The 18,405-nt window shown below is 39.6% G+C and overlaps 1 protein-coding gene across 7 annotated transcripts in view; it reads left to right on the top strand.

The window, feature by feature from the left end:
• The window catches only part of REPS2 (RALBP1 associated Eps domain containing 2), a 261,022-nt gene that overhangs the window by 78,628 nt on the left and 163,989 nt on the right, over window positions 1-18,405 (top strand). Inside the window, exon 1 of one of the 7 annotated variants that reach the window (XM_087427759.1) lies at window positions 6,366-6,619. The exons of the other annotated variants lie outside the window; for them this stretch is intronic. The gene's annotated coding sequence lies outside the window, so the exon portion shown is untranslated. Of the gene's footprint in view, window positions 1-6,365; window positions 6,620-18,405 lie in introns of those variants that run through there. 7 annotated transcript variants of the gene reach the window in all.

Raw genomic sequence — 18,405 nt, 5'->3', positions numbered from 1 at the left:
GATTCACATCTTAGGATATTACTCATTTTTTTTTTTTTTGGTGAGGAAGATCAGCCCTGAGCTAACATCCATGCTAGTCCTCCTCTTTTTGCTGAGGAAGACTGGCTCTGAGCTAACATCTATTGCCAATCCTCCTCCTTTTTTTTCTCCCCAAAGCCCCACTAGATAGTTGTATGTTATAGTTGCACATCCTTCTAGTTGCTGCTATGTGGGGCGTCGCCTCAGCACGGCCGGAGAAGCGGTGTGTCGGTGCACTCCTGGGATCCGAACCCGAGCCGCCAGTAGCTGAGCATGCGCACTTAACCGCTAAGCCACGGGGCTGGCCTCTATTACTCATTGTTTTTTTGTTTTTTTTTTTAAGTAAGATTGAGTAGTTAATTTTATTTATTTATTTTAATTTATTATTTATTTTTAATTTTTTGTTTATTGCAGTAACATTGCTTTATAACGTATAAATTTCAGGTGTACATCATTATACTTCTATTTCTGCATAGATTACATCATGTTCACCACCCAAATACTAATTACAACCCATCACCACACACGTGCCTAATTATCCCCTTGGCCCTCCTCCCCCCCCTTCCCCTCTGGTAACCACTAATCCAACCTCTGTCTCTACATGTTTGTTTATTGTTGTTATTATCTATTACTTAATGAAGGAAATCATATGGTATTTGACTTTCTCCCTCTGACTTATTTCACTTTGCATAATACTCTCAACGTCCATCCATGTTGTCACAAATGGCTGGATTTCATCGTTTCTTATGGCTGAGTAGTATTCCATTGTGTATATATACCACATCTTCTTTATCCATTCGTCCCTTGATGGGCACTTAGGTTGCTTCCAAGTCTTGGCTATCGTGAATAACGCTGCAATGAACACGGGTGCATGTATCTTTACGCATTGGTGTTTTCAAGTTCTTTGGATAAATACCCAGCAGTGGAATAGCTGGATCATATGATAGTCCTATCCTTGATTTTTTGAGGAATCTCCATACTGTTTTCCATAGTGGCTGCACCAGTTTGCGCTCCCACCAGAAGTATATGCGAGTTCCCTTCTCTCCACATCCTCTCCAACACATGTTGTTTCCTGTCTTGTCAATTATAGCCATTCTGACGGGCGTGAGGTGATATCTCCTTGTAGTTTTGATTTGCATTTCCCTGATAGTTAATGATTTTGAACATCTGTTCACGTGTCTGTTGGCCATCTGTACATCTTCTTTGGAGAAATATCTGTTCAGGTCTTTTGCCCATTTTTTAATTGGGTTGTTAGTTTTTCTGTTGTTGAGATACATGAGTTCTTTATATATTTTGGAGATTAACCCCTTATCAGATGTATGGTTTGCAAATATCTTCTCCCAATTGTTAGGCTGTCTTTTCGTTTTGTTGATGGTTTCCTTTGCTGTGCAGAAGCTTTTTAGTTTGATGTAGTCCCATTTGTTTATTTTTTCTATTGTTTCTCTTGCCCGGTCAGACATGGTGCTTGAAAAGATGTTGCTAAGACCGATGTCGAACACCGTACTGCCTATGTTTTCTTCTAGAAGTTTCATAGTTTCAGGTCTTACATTCAAGTCTTTAATCCATTTGGAGTTAATTTTTGTGTATGGTGTAAGGTAAGGGTCTACTTTCATTTTTTTGCATGTGGCTATCCAGTTTTCCCAACACCATTTGTTGAAGAGACTTTCTTTTCTCCATTGTATGTTCTTGGCTCCTTTGTCAAAGATTAGCTGTCCATAGATGTGTGGGTTTATTTCTGGGCTTTCGATTCTATTCCATTGATCTGTGTGTCTGTTTTTATGCCAGTACCATGCTGTTTTGGTTACTATAGCTTTGTAGTATATTTTGAAATCAGGGAGTGTGATACCTCCAGCTTTGTTCTTTTTTCTCAGGATTCCTTTAGCTATTCGGGGTCTTTTGTTGTTCCATATAAATTTTAGGATTCTTTGTTCTATTTCTGCGAAAAATATTGTTGGAACTTTGATAGGGATTGCATTGAATCTATAGATTGCTTTAGGAAGTATGGACATCTTAACTATGTTAATTCTTCCAATCCAAGAGCACGGACTATCTTTCCATTTCTTTGTGTCTTCTTCAATTTCTTTCAGCAGTGTTTTATAGTTTTCGGTGTACAGATCTTTCACCTCTTTGGTTAAGTTTATTCCTAGGTATTTTATTCTTTTTGTTGCAATTGTAAATGGGATGGTATTCTTAATTTCTCTTTCTGCAACTTCGTTGTTAGTGTATAGAAATGCAACTGATTTTTTTATGTTGATTTTGTATCCTGCAACTTTACCGTATTCGTTTATTACTTCTAAAAGTTTTCTAGTGGATTCTTTAGGGTTTTCTATATATAAAATCATGTCATCTGCAAATAGTGACAGTTTCACTTCGTCCTTTCCAATTTGGATCCCTTTTATTTCTTTTTCTTGCCTGATTGCTCTGGCTAGGACTTCCAGTACTATGTTAAATAGCAGTGGTGAGAGTGGGCATCCTTGTCTGGTTCCTGTTCTTAGAGGGATAGGTTTCAGTTTTTCACCATTGAGGATGATATTACCTGTGGGTTTGTCCTATATGGCCTTTATTATGTTGAGGTATTTTCCTTCTATCCCCATTTTATTCAGAGTTTTTATCATAAATGGATGCTGTATCTTGTCAAATGCTTTCTCTGAATCTATTGAGATGATCATGTGATTTTTATTCTTCATTTTATTAATGTGGTTTATTACGTTGATTGATTTGTGAATGTTGAACCATCCCTGCATACCTGGAATAAATCCTACTTGATCATGGTGTATAATCTTTTTAACGTATTGTTGTATGCGATTTGCTAGTATTTTGTTGAGGATTTTTGCATTGATGTTCATCAGTGATATTGGCCTGTAATTTTCTTTTTTTGTGTTGTCCTTGTCTGGTTTTGGTATCAGGGTAATGTCAGCTTCGTAGAATGAGTTAGGGAGCTTCCCCCCCTCCTCAATTTTTTGGAAGAGTTTGAGAAGGATAGGTATTAAGTCTTCTTTGAATGTTTGGTAGAATTCACCAGGGAAGCCATCTGGTCCTGGACTTTTATTTTTGGGGAGGTTTTTGATTACTGTTTCTATCTCCTTACTGGTGATTGGTCTATTCAAATTTTCTACTTCTTCTTGATCCAGTTTTGGAAGGTTGTATGATTCTAAGAATTTATCCATTTCTTCCAGATTGTCGAATTGGTTGGCATATAGCTTTTCATAGTATTCTCTTATAATCTTTTGTATTTCTGAGTTGTGTGTTGTAATTTCTCCTCTTTCATTTCTGATTTTACTTATTTGTGCTTTCTCTCTTTTTTTCTTGGTGAGTCTAGCTAAAGGTTTGTCAATTTTGTTTATCTTTTCAAAGAACCAGCTCTTGGTTTTATTAATTTTTTCTGTTGTTTTTTTAGTCTCTGTTTCATTTATTTCTGCTCTGATTTTTATTATTTACCTTCTTCTACTAATTTTGGACTTTGTTCTTCTTTTTCCAGTTCCTTTAGGTGCATTGTTAGATTGTTTATTTGAGATTTTTCTTGTTTGTTGAGATAGGCCTGTATTGCTGTAAACTTCCCTATTAGAACCGCTTTTGCTGTATCCCATAAATTCTGGCATGTTGTATTTTCATTTTCATTTGTCTCCAGGTATTTTTTGATTACTTCTTTGATTTCTTCATTGACCCAGTCGTTGTTCAGTAGCATTTTGTTTAATCTCCACGTATTTGTGGCCTTTCTGATTTTCTTCCTATAGTTGATTTCTAGTTTCATACCCTTGTGGTCAGAAAAGATGCTTGGTATTATTTCAGTCTTCTTAAATTTATGGAGACTTGTTTTGTGGCCTAATATGTGATCAATACTGGTGAATGTTCCATGTGCATTTGAAAAGAACGTATATTCTTCAGTTTTTAGATGGCATGCTGTGTGTGTATCTACTAGGTCCATCTGTTCTAGTGTGTCATTTAAGGCCAATGTTTCCTTATTGATCTTCTGTTTGGATGATTTATCTGTTGATGTAAGTAGAGTGTTAAAGTCCCCTACTATTATTGTCTTACTGTCTATTTCTGTTTTTATGTCTGTTAATAATTGCTTTATATATTTAGGCGCACCTACATTGGGTGCGTAGATATTTACAAGTGTTATATCCTCTTGTTGGATTGTTCCCTTGATCATTATGTAATGCCCTTCTTTGTCTCTTTTTACAGTTTTTGTTTTAAAGTCTATATTGTCTGATATGAGTACTGCTACCCCAGCTTTCTTTTCATTGCCATTTGCATGGAGTATCTTTTTCCATCCCTTCACTTTCAGTTTGTGAGTGTCTTTAGTTCTGAAGTGTGTCTCTTGTATGCAGCATATATATGGGTCTTGTTGTTTTATCCAATCAGCCACCCTATGCCTTTTAATTGGAGCATTTAGTCCATTGACATTTAAAGTAGCTATTGATAAGTATGTACTTACTGCCATTTTTTAACTTTTGTTTTTCTCAGTGTTTTAGTAGTCCTTCTCTGTTTCTTTCTCCTTCTATACAGAATTGATGGTCTCTTTAGTTTGACCTCTGTCTGAAAGCTCTACTCTTTAACTCCCCTCCTCCCTCCTTTTATGTTTTTGATATCATATCTAACCTCTTTTTTATGCATTTGTATCCATTACCCTCTTATCATGGAAATAGATAATTTTTCCTATTTTTGGTCTTCTCTTTTCCCCTTAAATCAATCCCTTTAACATTTCTTGTAACACTGGTTTCTTGGTGACAAACTCCTTTAATTTTTGCTTGTCTGGGAAATTTTTGATCTCTCCTTCCATTTTGAACGGTAACCTTTCTGGGTGGAGTATTCTTGGCTGTAAGTTTTTTCCTTTTAGCACTTTAAATATATCATGCCACTCTCTTCTAGCCTGTAAGGTTTCTGCTGAGAAGTCAGCTGATAGCCTTATGGGGTTTCCTTTGTATGTAACTTGTCTTTCTCTTGCGGCTTTTAGGATTCTCTCCTTATCTTTAATTCTGGACATTTTGATTATGATGTGTCTTGGTGTGGGCCTCTTTGGGTTTATCTTGTTTGGGGCTCTCTGTGCTTCCTGTACCTGGATGTCTGTTTCCTTCCTTAGGTTAGGGAAGTTTTCATCTATTATTTCTTGAAATAGATTCTCTGCCCCTTTGTCTCACTCTTCTCCTTCTGGGACACCTATAACACGGATGTTAGTGCGCCTGCTGTTGTCCCAGAGGTCCCTTAGACTGTCCTCACTCTTTTTAATTCTTTTCTCTTTTACCTGTTCACCTTGGGTAATTTCTTCTAGTCTTTCGTCCAGCTCGCAGATCCATTCTTCTGTATCCTCTACTCTGCTTTTGAGTCCCTCTAGTGAATTTTTCATTTCCAGTATTGTATTCTTTATTTCTGATTGGTTCTTTTTTATATCTTCCATTTCTTTGTTGACATTCTGAGTTCATCTATTCTTCTCCCCAGATCAGTGAGCATCCTTAACACTCTTTGTTTGAACTCTTTGTCTGGTAGGTTGCTCATTTCTGTTTCACTTAGTTCCTTTTCTGGGGTTTTATCCTGTTCCCTTACTTGGAATGTATTCCTTTGCCTCCTCCATTTGCCTCTTTCCCTGTGCTTGTGTCTACGTATTAGGTAGGTCAGCTACCTCTCCTGCTCTTGGATAGGTGATCTTATATAAGTGATGGCTTAGGAGGCCTGCAGTGTGCTTCCCTCAGTTTTCAATGTTCCAGGGGTGACCCCTATGTAGGCTACGTGTGTCCTTCTGTTGTGGCCTGTTTGCTCTCCCTGTAGGTGCCCAGGGAGGCCGAGTTATGCTCCTGGCCAGCTGTTGTAGTGCTCAGCTGCTTGTAGTTTTTGTGGGCCCTTCAGTCTCTTTATCAGATGTGGCGAGCCCCAGCACAGTTGGCTGCAAGTTCTAATACCACATTTGTGTTGCAGTCTTTCTTTTAAGTGAGTAGGCCCCCAGCGTGGCAGGTTGTTAGGCTCAGGGGCTTACAATTGCTATAAGCCTCCAGCCTTTAGGTCTCTTGTCAGCTCTCAAAGGATTGCAGCTGGGTGGGGCTGGCCTTAGGCACGGGAGCACCCAATTGTTTCAGGCTTTGGAAGGTGAGGCAAACCCCCTATGTGGGTCTTTGAGAAGCACAAGTCTTCCTCTGCTGACAAGCCTTGCCACCCACAGCTCCACACACATCGTCAACACAGTCCTGCCCCATGTGCGCGTCCCGACCTCCTGAAGTGGACCCAATCTCTCCACAGCGGGAGCCCCACACACTCCACCACCGCCCCACACTCTCCACCCACTCCTTGTGCATGCCCTGCCCCTCTGAAGTGGGCTCAGTTGCCAGGCTGCAGAGAATCCAGTCACCAATCTAGGCAGGCCCACAAGTTGCCTGAGGGCTTGTTGTTGGGTGGGGCCAGTCTCTAGGGTGGGCTGCCTGCCCTGGCTGAGCTGGATTAAGTTGGTGCTCTAGCGGGTGGGGCAGACCCTAGGCTAGCAGGCCTCAGGGAGAACTCCAATGGGGTCTGTGTCAGCACGCCCACACCAGGCCACAACAATGGCCGGCGGCAATGTCCCAGTCCCTGGAGAGGTCTCACCTCTCACGGAGATGCACTCAGGGCCTATCAGGTGAGTCTCTTTTCACCAAAGCACTGTGAACCTTTCTTTCTGGTGATTTTAGGTTGCTTTCTGAAACGGTTGAGTTTGCGCGTGGGCCCTTTTAGAGCCAGTTTTAATTTCTTTGTGAACGAGGTTTTCTGGGGGTACTCCCCAGTGTTTTAGTAGCAGGCAAAGTCAGATATTATGCCATTCGTCTCGATCGTGCTGGGTCCACAAAATGCCCACAGCGGGGGCGCTCCCGGCTCAGGGCCCCGCTCCTCCAGGGAGGGCTGTGTACCTGTGGGCTGCTCCTGGGCGGCCGTGAGGTGCTGCGGCTTGTGAAGGCGGCGTTTTTCCTCTCCAGAAGGGAGTTTCTGCCTCTTCCACCTCAATTAGGATTGTCCTTTGTTGCAAGAGTTCCTCTTATCCAGTTTTCAGTTCTGTCTCAGGGGTAATCTTTCCACGAGTAGTTGTAACTTTGCTGTGTCCGCGGGAGGAGGTGAGTTCAGAGTCTGCTTACACCGCCATCTTGACTTCTCTCTATTACTCATTTTTAAACACAGGTTCTTTACGTTGGTTCTCAGATCTCCAAGGGATCTGTGGATGGAATTCAAGGGGACTCTGACCTTGGATGGTGAAAAAAAGTACATCTTTATTTTGACTAACAATGGATATTTAGCATTTTCATCAATTAATGAATGCAGGCAACAAATCACAGTACTATTGGCCCTAACTGTGACTTTGTCATCAATAAATCAGGTTCATATTGCATCACAGCTGTTGCAGATATTTTGAAATATCATTTATGCTAATCACTACTTCAAAGTTTTGTCAGTTATTAGAATTAGTATTCGAATTTCTGCTAGTTCTTGATAATGCCATGATAAAAGAGCATACATATTACTGTATCACAAATTAGTATATTTTAATATAATTGGCTTCCCTTGTAATCCTATGTTTTATTTTTTGCATTTGAAAACATCAGTCCTAAAAGGGATCCATAAGGCTTCACTGGACTGCCAAAGGGTCCATGGCACAAAAAGTGAAGAACCTCCTTCTTAATAGAGTATGGATTATGAGTTATCGTATCTTAATTTTCTGACCACAATTAAAGAAAGCAGTTTCCTACTTAAGTGTTTTTCATGGAAAATCTTTAAAAAAAATTAAAGGTTAAACGGGAATTCTTTTCTGTTGGCTCATGTGTGGGCCCTACAAGGTACTTTGCAGATACCTTTGACTTCAATTTGAGAATTTGTCTTCAGGGGATAAGTTATTACCATGGACAGAAATTTAAGAAGGAAAGGTTTTCTGGTCTATGATGGGCTGCATTCAGTAGATCACTGTTAAATCCATGGGAGGGGAGAAAAGATTCTGATTCACTTTCTTGTAGATTGTGGTGTAGAGGTTACACTCTCCTAGAAGTTTGCACAGACAGTACCTCTTGCCTCTTCCTTTCCTGTGTCACGATCCTCCGTGGAGCAGATGTGGGAGCTTGGATGCTCCATGAGAATTGGGACCCTGACTTTTTCTCGTGGAGCTGTTCTCTGACTTATCCTGATGGAGAGTGATCAGAGATTTAACCACGAAACCATGTCATTTCCTGGCTGGCACTATGAATGCAGAAAACACAGGCAAAATGGCTGGAGGGAGGTTTAAATAAAATGCCATAACTGACTTTTCCCCAAGGCGTTATTTTTGCGAAAGATGGCAGAGTGAATTTGCTGTGATGTGAAGGCATCATTCTGGTTTGTTACTTGATCATGACCAGCCCCTTTATCTTTAAGGCAGTTTTGGTAGCCTTTTAATGTTGTCTAGCAGGACGCTGAAGGAGCACACGTAAGGAGTAGGTAGTTGGTACTTGGTTCTGTGACAGGTGCCATCTTGTAAAAAAAAAATACATATATATATATTTGTGAAATTTCAAATTCATTTTTATTCCCCACAAAGTTTGTGAATCTGGGTCCTTCACCTTCTTTTGTTTCCAAGTTACATTTTCTTCTTCTCCCTGTAGGGAAGCAGTTCTTCTGAGTGTGATCAAGCACTATACATGAGAACCTCGGTTATCCCACCTGTAGGCAAAAATCGTATCATGTTTATTTTAGAGTGATCTAGAAAAAGGAGATGATAACAAAAACAAAAAAACCCCACATTTCTATTCTGGCAACATTTTTGGTGATAATTTTATTACCATACAAGTCACATACCATAAAAGTCACTCATTTAAAGTGTACAATTCAGTTGTTTTTAGTATATTCACAGGATTGTGCTACCTTCACCACAATCAAATTTAGATCATTTCTATTACCTCCAGCAAGAAACCCCATACCCTTTAGCAGTCCCCCACACTAGCCCTAGACGACCACTAATCTACTTTCTGTCTCTATAGATTTGTCTATTATGGACATTTCATATAAATGGAATCATACAATTTATGATCTTTTGTGTCTGGCTTCTTTGACTTAGCAGAATGTTTTTAAGGTTCATCTATGTTGTAGCATGTATCAGTATTTCATTCCTTTTTATGGCCAAATAATATTCCATTTTATGGATATGCCACATTATGTTTATCCATTCGTCTGTTGGTTGGACATTTGGGGTGTTTCCACTTTTTGGCTATTATGAATAATGCTGCTATGAACATTCACGTATAAGTTTTTATGTGGACATATGTTTTCAATTCTCTAGGCTATATATTTAGGAGCAGAATCAAATGTATATTTTTTAAAGGAAATTAAAATGAATTAAATGTTACAGAATCTCTGAAGCACTTTTAGAAACTGTTAACTTCCATAGAGTGGTTTGCAAACCAGTGATAAGTGGACAGAATGTTGATTTTTTTGTGTGTGTTGGGTAGATATGGCTTGAATCTTGGTAGACTGTGGCATGAGTTTTGTCAAGTTATTTGTGAATATCTTTCTTTGTATATAAAATGTTAGTACCTCTGGGTGTTTTAAGGGTTGATAGACTGCATAAGTACTTACAAATATTCACTGTCCCTTTCCTAATATCGTCTTTGGACATGGATTTGCTTTGGCCAGTTGTCTTTGAGGGGAGGTGATGTGTACCTTCTTCCAGGCAAAAGCTTTTTTTTTTGGTGAGGAAGAGTGGCCCTGAGCTAACATCTGTTGCCAATCTTCCTCTTTTTGCTTGAGGAAGATTGTCTCTGAGCTAACATCTGTGCCAGTCTTCTTCCATTTTGTATATGGGATGCTGCCACAGCACGGCTTGATGAACAGTGCGTAGGTCCGTGCCCAGGATCTGAACTTGCGAACCCTGGGCCGCTGAAGCAGAGCATGTGAACTTAACCACTGTGCCACCAGGCTGGCCCCCAGGCAGAAGCTTTAAGAGCTAACATGTGGTTCGCTGTGTCTCTTTTCCCTTCTGCCATGACAACCACTGATGTTCCAGATAGGCATAGCTTCATCAGCTTGGGTACCAGAATGAAAACAATGTTGGGCAGAGCCCCAATACCCAATAGACTTTGTAGCATTAGCAAGGAAAAAAAAGTATCAGTTTAAGCCATTAAGATTTGGTGACTATTTGAAACTTCAGTACAGTGGTCCTCAATTGGAGCAATTTTGCACTCCCCACCCTGAGACATTTGGCCATGTCCGGAGACATTTTTTGGTTATCACAACCGGGGAAGGTGCTACATTGGCATGTGGTGGGTAAATGCTGCTAGATATCCTACAGTGCACAGGACAGCCTCTGCAACAAAGAATTATCTGGTCCAAATGTCGGTAGTGCTGAGGTTGAGAAACCCTGCTTTAGTATAACCTGGTTTACCCTGATTGATGCAGGGGTTTTGCAAAAAGATTAAATGGAATAAATTATATATAACACTTAGCACACAGGGTGGCCTCCTTGTTTTTGTAATTATGTGGCAGACCCTGGCAATAGCTCTGAGGTCTTCCCTTGTGTCTCTGGGAAAAGGGATCTTTTCCAACTTTCCTAGGATTTGGTAGTTCAGTTTAATTGTAGTTCTGTTCATAAATTGTCTCGATTTTAGCAGAATCATTTACCCCTTAAAAAAGAGAGGGAACTAACATTAAATGCTTATTTGGTACCAGGCTCTCTATATATTTTGATTTTTTACAAATACTCTGAAGTTGATATTCCCATCTCCATTTTGTTTTAGATGAAGAAATTGAGGCACTGGAGTTAATTTGACCAAGAACACACTGCTTGTAGGTGGTAGGTCTAGGATTTGACCCAAATATGTTTGCCTGCAGAACGCTGTTCTTTCCACAGTGCTATACTACCTCTTTAACATTGGTTTCAACATAAAGAAAGGAAGGCAATGCCCGAGTGATAACAATTATGTGTTGTAGTAGTTATCTATTGCTGTGTAACAAATTACCTCAAAACTTAGCACTTTAAAACAACAAACATTTATCGTCTCGCACATTTCTGAGAATCAGGAATCTGGGAGAAGCTAAGCTGGGTGGTTCTGGCTCAGGATCTCTCTTGAGGTTGCAGTCAATTTGTTATCCAGTGCTGCAGTCATCCGAAGGCCTGATTGGAGATGGAGGATCTGCTTCCATGATGGCTGTTGACAAGAGGCCTCAGTTCCTTACCATGTGGGCCTCTCCTTAGGTCTGCTTCTGTCTTCATGACATGACAGCTGGCCTCCCCCAGAGTGAGGGATCTGAGAGAGACAGCAAGACGGAAGCCAACAGTATCTTTTATGTCCTTGCCTCAGAAGTCACATATCATCACTTCTGCCTTATTCTCTTTGTCACACAGACAACCCTGATACAATGTGGGAAGGGGCTATACAAGGGCATCCTGAATAGCAGGAGATGGAGATCATTGGGGGCCATCTTGGAGGCTGGTTACTACATATGTAGGATCCTTATTTCCCATAGTTGCAAAATTATAAATTGCATTTCATTTTCATATTCTAAAATTCCAGACCAGAATTTCATACTTTAAAATACCCAAGTCGTTCAAAATGTAAATGAAAGTATAAGTTTGCTTTTATAAACATTTAGTGAATGGGCAAAATCAAATACTTAATATAAAAGCTATGTTGCAAATACTTCATTTGGAGGATTTGTATCTTAATGGGCTGAACTAGCAGAGGCCTCTTTGACTCCTGAGAAGTTTGGACTGCTGGTGCTTTCTTTGTTTTCTGGAAAACCTCCCTCCACCAAACACTGAATTTTCCAAAGCCCTTCCAATTTCCTCACGTTTTTATTGCTGATTTGATATGCTTGAGTGACAGCCAAAATATAAGATAAATGGTAGATGCAAAGACTGGGTGGTTTCCATGGAGACTTCTTGCACGAACCCTTCCTTTCTTTGTCCAGCTATTGCTGGGAACATCCCTTTCCAGTTAACTTGTAGTGCCTGTCTATTCAAGTGGCTCTTGTAAAGGGGATTTGTTTAAACAAATTCAGAACTGAGCTTTTCTATATGTCTTTAAGATTGGATTAGGTTTTCCCGAAACTTGAGGATATTAATGGGTACTCTTCCTAAAGCAATTTAACTATGCTTTTGTTTATTATACTTGGTTTGAGCTTTGGAGAATAAAAGAAGGGCCCTGACTGGCTACAGAGGTATATGGATTTACTGTGTCTAATCGTGCAACCATGAAATAAAAAATGTTTCCACCTCAGGAATCAACCCATCATTTTTAACCACTGTTGATTGCATTGGCTTTTTGCCTCCTTTAAGTATTTTCCTTTTTCTTTCAAAATTGTGTTCAGTTGGATGTGACCAATTCTACACAGAGGCTGGCTCACTCACTTTCATGCTTGACTCCTGCTGTCCAATGTCATGCTTCATTTACACAGTGATAGCTTTTCTTGACTTTATCTGTTCACTTGACATCCTGTGCATCATATTTTCTTTCTTAGACATAGGAAGTTGAAAAAAATTCAGCATTTGAAGAAAATTTGCAAAAAGTGAATAGCATTGTGAAAAAGGCAGCTTTAATTTTAATTTTCACTGTGGCCAGAATAGGTGGCCACCTGATGGGCAGATCTGCCTTCTCATTGCACACTGTCCAGTGTAGGTGCCCAGGTCAATCAAGGTCAAGCTAGTCAGCAATATTACCTTTGGTTCTAAGTGTAGCTGTGTACAAGGGATCTTACCATAATTAATAGAGGTTATAGTAAAAACGAGGTCTCAAAATTGTCTGCATGGATGGTGGCATGGGGATGGAGTAGTTGTCTAGTATTTGAAAGTCGGGAAGCTGGAGGTTTTTGTAATTTTAAGATATCCATTATCAATTTTAAGAATTTTTTGATCATTATCAATGCATAACTAATGCTATTTTCTGATCCTGAGATTTTGTGGACAATCATTTTGAAAAGGGGCCAGAATAAGAATAAAAATTAATTATGAAAATCTATTTGAAAGGCTGATTACGCTGTGATTCGTTACAGATGTGTTTATGCAACTTATATATTGTGTTTTTACTTTGGGGACTAGCATTCTTAAGAGCTTACTTTTACTTTGGACTTTGTAATGTGCGTCAGCTATGTCAGCTCACGAGCCTGTTTTCATCTGTGCATCATGTTATATTGGGACTTGGATGGAATGTAAATCTTTTATTGGCCTAAATCTGAGTCTAATCCTCTGCATGGCTTTGGTAGAAAATCAATTTCCTCTGCTCTGTCAAGATTTTTCAGGTCAGTGCTCTTTGGAAGTTTCCCAGTTCTCTTAGATTAAAATAGATTTTGTTTCTGTGCTACATACTGGTATCCTTTAGTAGGACACTGGGATTTAGAAAGTGAGAAAACAGAGCCTGACAAGATGTCCATGAGTTCTTCTATTTCAGTTAACTTGTTGCCACACTGCACCTTTGAGGAGCCAAGGAGTTTGTTTTCTAAAGGCATCATTTGGGGAGCAGTTACAAGTGACACCTGTAGATGAGGCCATGCGCTTGACTTTAATGAGTTCCACTTGGTTACCTGCTTACTAGGTTACTACAAGTGAATGGAAAAGAGAAGAACTAGTCATGCCGCACTCAGTCCATTTAACTAGTATGGGCCATTGGAGCTGGAAGTAGGTGACCAACTTGGACTTTCTCAGTTTTACCACTGAAAATCCTACATCCTGAGAACCCCCTCAGTCCCAGGCAAACCAAGATGGTTGGTCACCCTAGCAGTGAAAAGCATGGGGATGGTGGTTTGGAACTGGTGAGTATCCTTACAGATATTTTATGGGGGGGATTTATTATAGACATGTAGCATCTTGCTGCCCAACAATGCCAGTGGGTGAGTGATTCTACTTTGATTTGACTGAAAAACAATGGGATGAGAAGAGGTAGAGAATTTTCTACCTTCTGAACCTAAGAGGGTGTGTTTAGGGGATGTTTTGGTAAAAAAATTATTACCATTAATGTTTATCATTTTCTTCAACAATGCAAGGATCTTTAACTCCACTTTTCCTTTCTCCAAACTTGTGTTATTTTTACCTTATATTTTAGTACTATATATTAGATTTTACAAGACATTATTATTTTATGCAGGTATTGTTTATTTAGATCATAGTTCAGCAAACTTTTCTATAGAGGGCCAGATGGTAACTATTTTAGCCTCTGTGGGCCATATGGTCTGTCATAACTACTCAACTCCACTGTTCTAGTGCCAAAGCAGCCGTAGGTAATATGTAAATGATTGTGCATGCCCATGTAAAATAAAACTTTATTTACGAAAACAGGCAGCGGGCCAGATTTGGCTTACAGACCTTAGTTTGCCAACTCCTAATTTAGATTTATCTACATATCTACTACCTTGTTTTCCGTTCACTTCTTGTTACATCTCTGAGGTTCTCTCTGGGTTCATTTTCAAGGCAAGGATGTCTGCTCCCATCTCTGTTTTTCAGCATTGTGCTGAAAGTTCTAGCCAGTGCAATAAGGCAAGAAAATAAAACGAAAGGCATACAGATCAGAAAGGAAGAAATGAAACTGTCCCTATTTGCAGAAGACATGATTGTCTGCGTATAAATCCCAAGGAATCTACAAAATAACTCCTAGAAGTAATAAGTGAGTTCAGCAAAGTCACAGAATACAGTATAATACAAAAATCAATTGTATTTCTATATAATAGCAATGAATATGTGGACACTGAAATTACAATAACATTTACAATTGCTCAAAAAATAGGTGTAAATCTAACAAAGCATGCACAGGACTTGTATGCCGAAAACTACAGAATGCTGATGAAAGAAATCAAAGAAGATCTAAATAAATGGAGAGACATACCATGTTCATGGATTAGAAGACTCAACATAGTAAAGATGTCATTTCTCCCCAAATTGATATACAGGTTTAACAAAATTCTTTTCTTTTTTTGGTGAGGAAGACCAGCCCTGAGCTAACATCCGATGCCAGTCCTTCTCTTTTTCTGAGGAAGATTGACCCTGGGCTAACATCCGTGCCCATCTTCCTCTACTTTATATGGGATGCCACCACAGCATGGCTTGGCGAGCTGTGCATTGGTGCATGCCCAGGATCCGAACCTGTGAACCCCAGGCCGCCGCAGCGGAGCGCGTGCACTTAACTGCTATGCCACTGGGCCAGCCCCTAACAAAATTCTTATTAAAAAGATCGCAGCAAGATTTTTTTGTAGATATAGATTTTATTAGATATAGATATTATAGATATAGGTTTTACTCTAAAATTTATATGGAAAGGCAAAGGAACTAGAATAACTAAAATAATTTTGAAAAAGAAAAATAAAGGAGGTGGAATCAGTCTGCCTGACTTCAAGACTTATATAACTGCAGTAATCTAGACTGTGTGGACTTGGTGGAGGAATAGATACCTAGATCAGTGGAGCAGAACAAAGAACCCAGAAATAGACCCCCAGAAATATGCCCAGTTGACTTTTGACAAAATTGCAAAAGCAGTTAAATGGAGGAGGAAAGATAGCTTTTTCAACAAATGATGCTAGATCAGTTGAACATCAGTAGGCAAAAAAAAGGGCCTTGATCTAAATCTCACACCTTTTAAAAAAAAAAACTCAAAATGGATCACAAACTTACATGTAAAACATAAAACTATAAATTAAAAAAAAATAGGAGAAAATCTTCGGGACCTCGGACTAGGCAAAGAGTTCTTAGACTTGACATCAAAAGTATGATCCATAGGGGCCAGCCCCATGGCGTAGCGGTTGAGTGCACGCGCTCTGCTGCTGGTGGCCCGGGTTTGGATCCCGGGCTCGCACTGATGCACTGCTTGTCAGGCCATGCTGTGGCAGCGTCCCATATAAAGTGGAGGAAGATGGGCACAGATGTTAGCCCAGGGCCAGTCTTCCTTAGCAAAAAGAGGAGAATTGGCATGGATGTTAGCTCAGGGCTGATCTTCCTCACAAAAAAAAAAAAAGAAAAGTATGATCCATAAAAGGAAAAAATGATAAAATGGATTTCATCAAGATTAAAAACTTTGAGAAAGACCTTGTTAGGAGATAAGCTGCAGAGTGGGAGAAAATATTTGCAAACCACAAAACTGACACAGGATTATCTGCAATGTATAAAAAAAACCTCTCAAAACTCAATGGTAAAAAAAACAAACAGGGGCTGGCCCGGTGGCATAGTGGTTAAGTTCACACACTCTGCTTTGGCGGCCCAGGGTTAGAGGGTTTGGATCCTGGGCGGGGACATATGCACCGCTTATCAAGCCATGCTGTGGCAGCATCCCATATGAAGTAGACGAAGATGGGCACGGATGTTAGCCCAGGGCCAATATTCCTCAGCAAAAAGAGGAGGATTGGCAGTAGATGTTAGCTGAAGGCTGGTCTTCCTCACACACACACACACACACACACACACACACACACAAATCCAATTAGAAAATGGGTAAAAGACATGAAGAGACATTTTCAGTGAAGAGGATATACAGATGACAAAGACATAAAAAGATGTTCAACATCATTAGGCACTGGGGAAATGCAAATTAAAGCCAAATGAGGTATCGGTAACATACCTATCAGAATAGCTAAAAAAAAAATATTGACGTCACTAAATGCCGCAGAGAAACAAGATCGCTTATACCTTGCTATTGGGAATGTACAATGATATAGCCCCTCTGGAAAAGTTTGACAGTTTCTTAAAAACACTAAATATGCAACTACCATATGTAACCCAGCAATTGTACTCCTGGGCATTTATTCCAGAGAAATGAGGATTTATGTTCACACAAAAACCTGTACACAAATGTCTATAGTTGCTTTATTCATAATAGCCCATAACTGGGAATGATACAGATGTCCTTCAATGGGTGAATGGTTAACAAATTGGTATATCCACACTATGGAATACTATTCAGCAATAAAAAGGAATGAACTGTTAATACATGCAACAACCTGGATGGATCTCCAGAGAATTATGCTGAGAGAAAAAAGCCAATCCAAAATTTTTACATACTATATGATTCCATTTATATAATGTTCTTTAAGTGACAAAATTATAGACGTGGAGAACAGATTATTGGTCCCCAGGGGTTGAGGGGGTAGGGGTAGGAGGGAAATGATTGACTATAAAAGGGCAGCATGAAGGATACTTGTGGTGATAGAAATATTCTCTATCTTGACCGTATCCGTGTCAACATCCTGGTTGTGATATTGCACTATAATTTTTCAAGATGTGACCATTATGGGGAAACTGGGTAAAGGTTATGGAGGATCTCTCTGTATCATTTCCCACAACTGCATATGAATCTACAATTATCTCAAAATAAAAGTTTAATTTTAAAAAAGTAAGAAAAAAACCAGGATCTAAAGGGAACCGAGTCAGAAGAATCATAAATATAATACTAAATAATGTAGCACTTTTATATTTCGTGGTGTTGTAAGGTTCTGGCCCAGTTTTGTTCTGAAATGGAGCTATGTGGGTCCATGTGAGTCCCTGTATGTAGGTGTAAGATTGACTTTTTTCCTCAAGTGCTTCTAATTTGGGATGCTATTCACTCTATGCCCTTTGAGTGGCTTTTGCCTCTGGTGTTCTGTTAGACACAAACTAGTTTCTTCATTTCAGTTCTAATGTCATTTCCAAGCACTGTTAACTTTTATGATCTCGTTTTTCAGTGGGTTCTCACCTAAGGGCCAGAATATCTGGACACTAGACTTATTTTTCCTGAGTGATTTTTTCTCTTTGCGTATGTGATAGAGATTTCTAGTTGTCCCCTGATACTTATTCCCTTCTTATCTTTTGTGGTAGAAACTCCAGTTTTGAACTGGGCATGTGGCTGCCCAGAGTAGAGCTTGCACTGCCTAGATTTCACTGTAGCTAGCTATGGTTATGTGACCAAGTACGAATCTTCTATTTTAATTCAGCCACAAACTAAATGGAGCTATCAGTTTGCTTTAACAAACACTTAGTGAATAGGTAGAATCAAATACTTTATATAAAAGCTGTGTGTTATGGGTTGAATTTTGTTCCCCTCAAAAGATATGGTGAAGTCCTAACACCCAGTACCTTGGAATGTGACCTTATTTGGAAATAGGGTCTTTGCAGATGTAATCAAGTTAAGATGAGGTCATATTGGCATATGGTAGGCCTCTAATCCAATACGACTGGTGTCCTTATAAGAAGACAGGCATGTGAAGACACAGACACACAGGGAGAATGCCATGTGAAGATGAAGATTGGAGTGATGCATTTACAAGCCAAGGAACTTCTGGGACTACCAGAAGCTAGGAGAGAGGCATAGAACAGATTTTCCCTCAGGGATCTTGGAAGGAACCAATCCTGCTGACACCTTGATTTTGGACTTCCAGCCTCCAGAACTATGAGATGATAAATTTCTTTTTTTTAAGCCACCTAGTTTGTGGTACTTTGTCATGGGAGCCCTAGGGAAACCAGTG

This window comes from Ceratotherium simum, chromosome X (assembly GCF_057802395.1).
Source record: "Ceratotherium simum simum isolate JZ-2026a chromosome X, ASM5780239v1, whole genome shotgun sequence".
NCBI classification, from domain to species: Eukaryota; Metazoa; Chordata; class Mammalia; order Perissodactyla; family Rhinocerotidae; genus Ceratotherium; species Ceratotherium simum.
The sequence above is the reverse complement of the archived record's forward strand: the minus strand, read 5'-3'. Positions and strand labels throughout refer to the sequence as shown.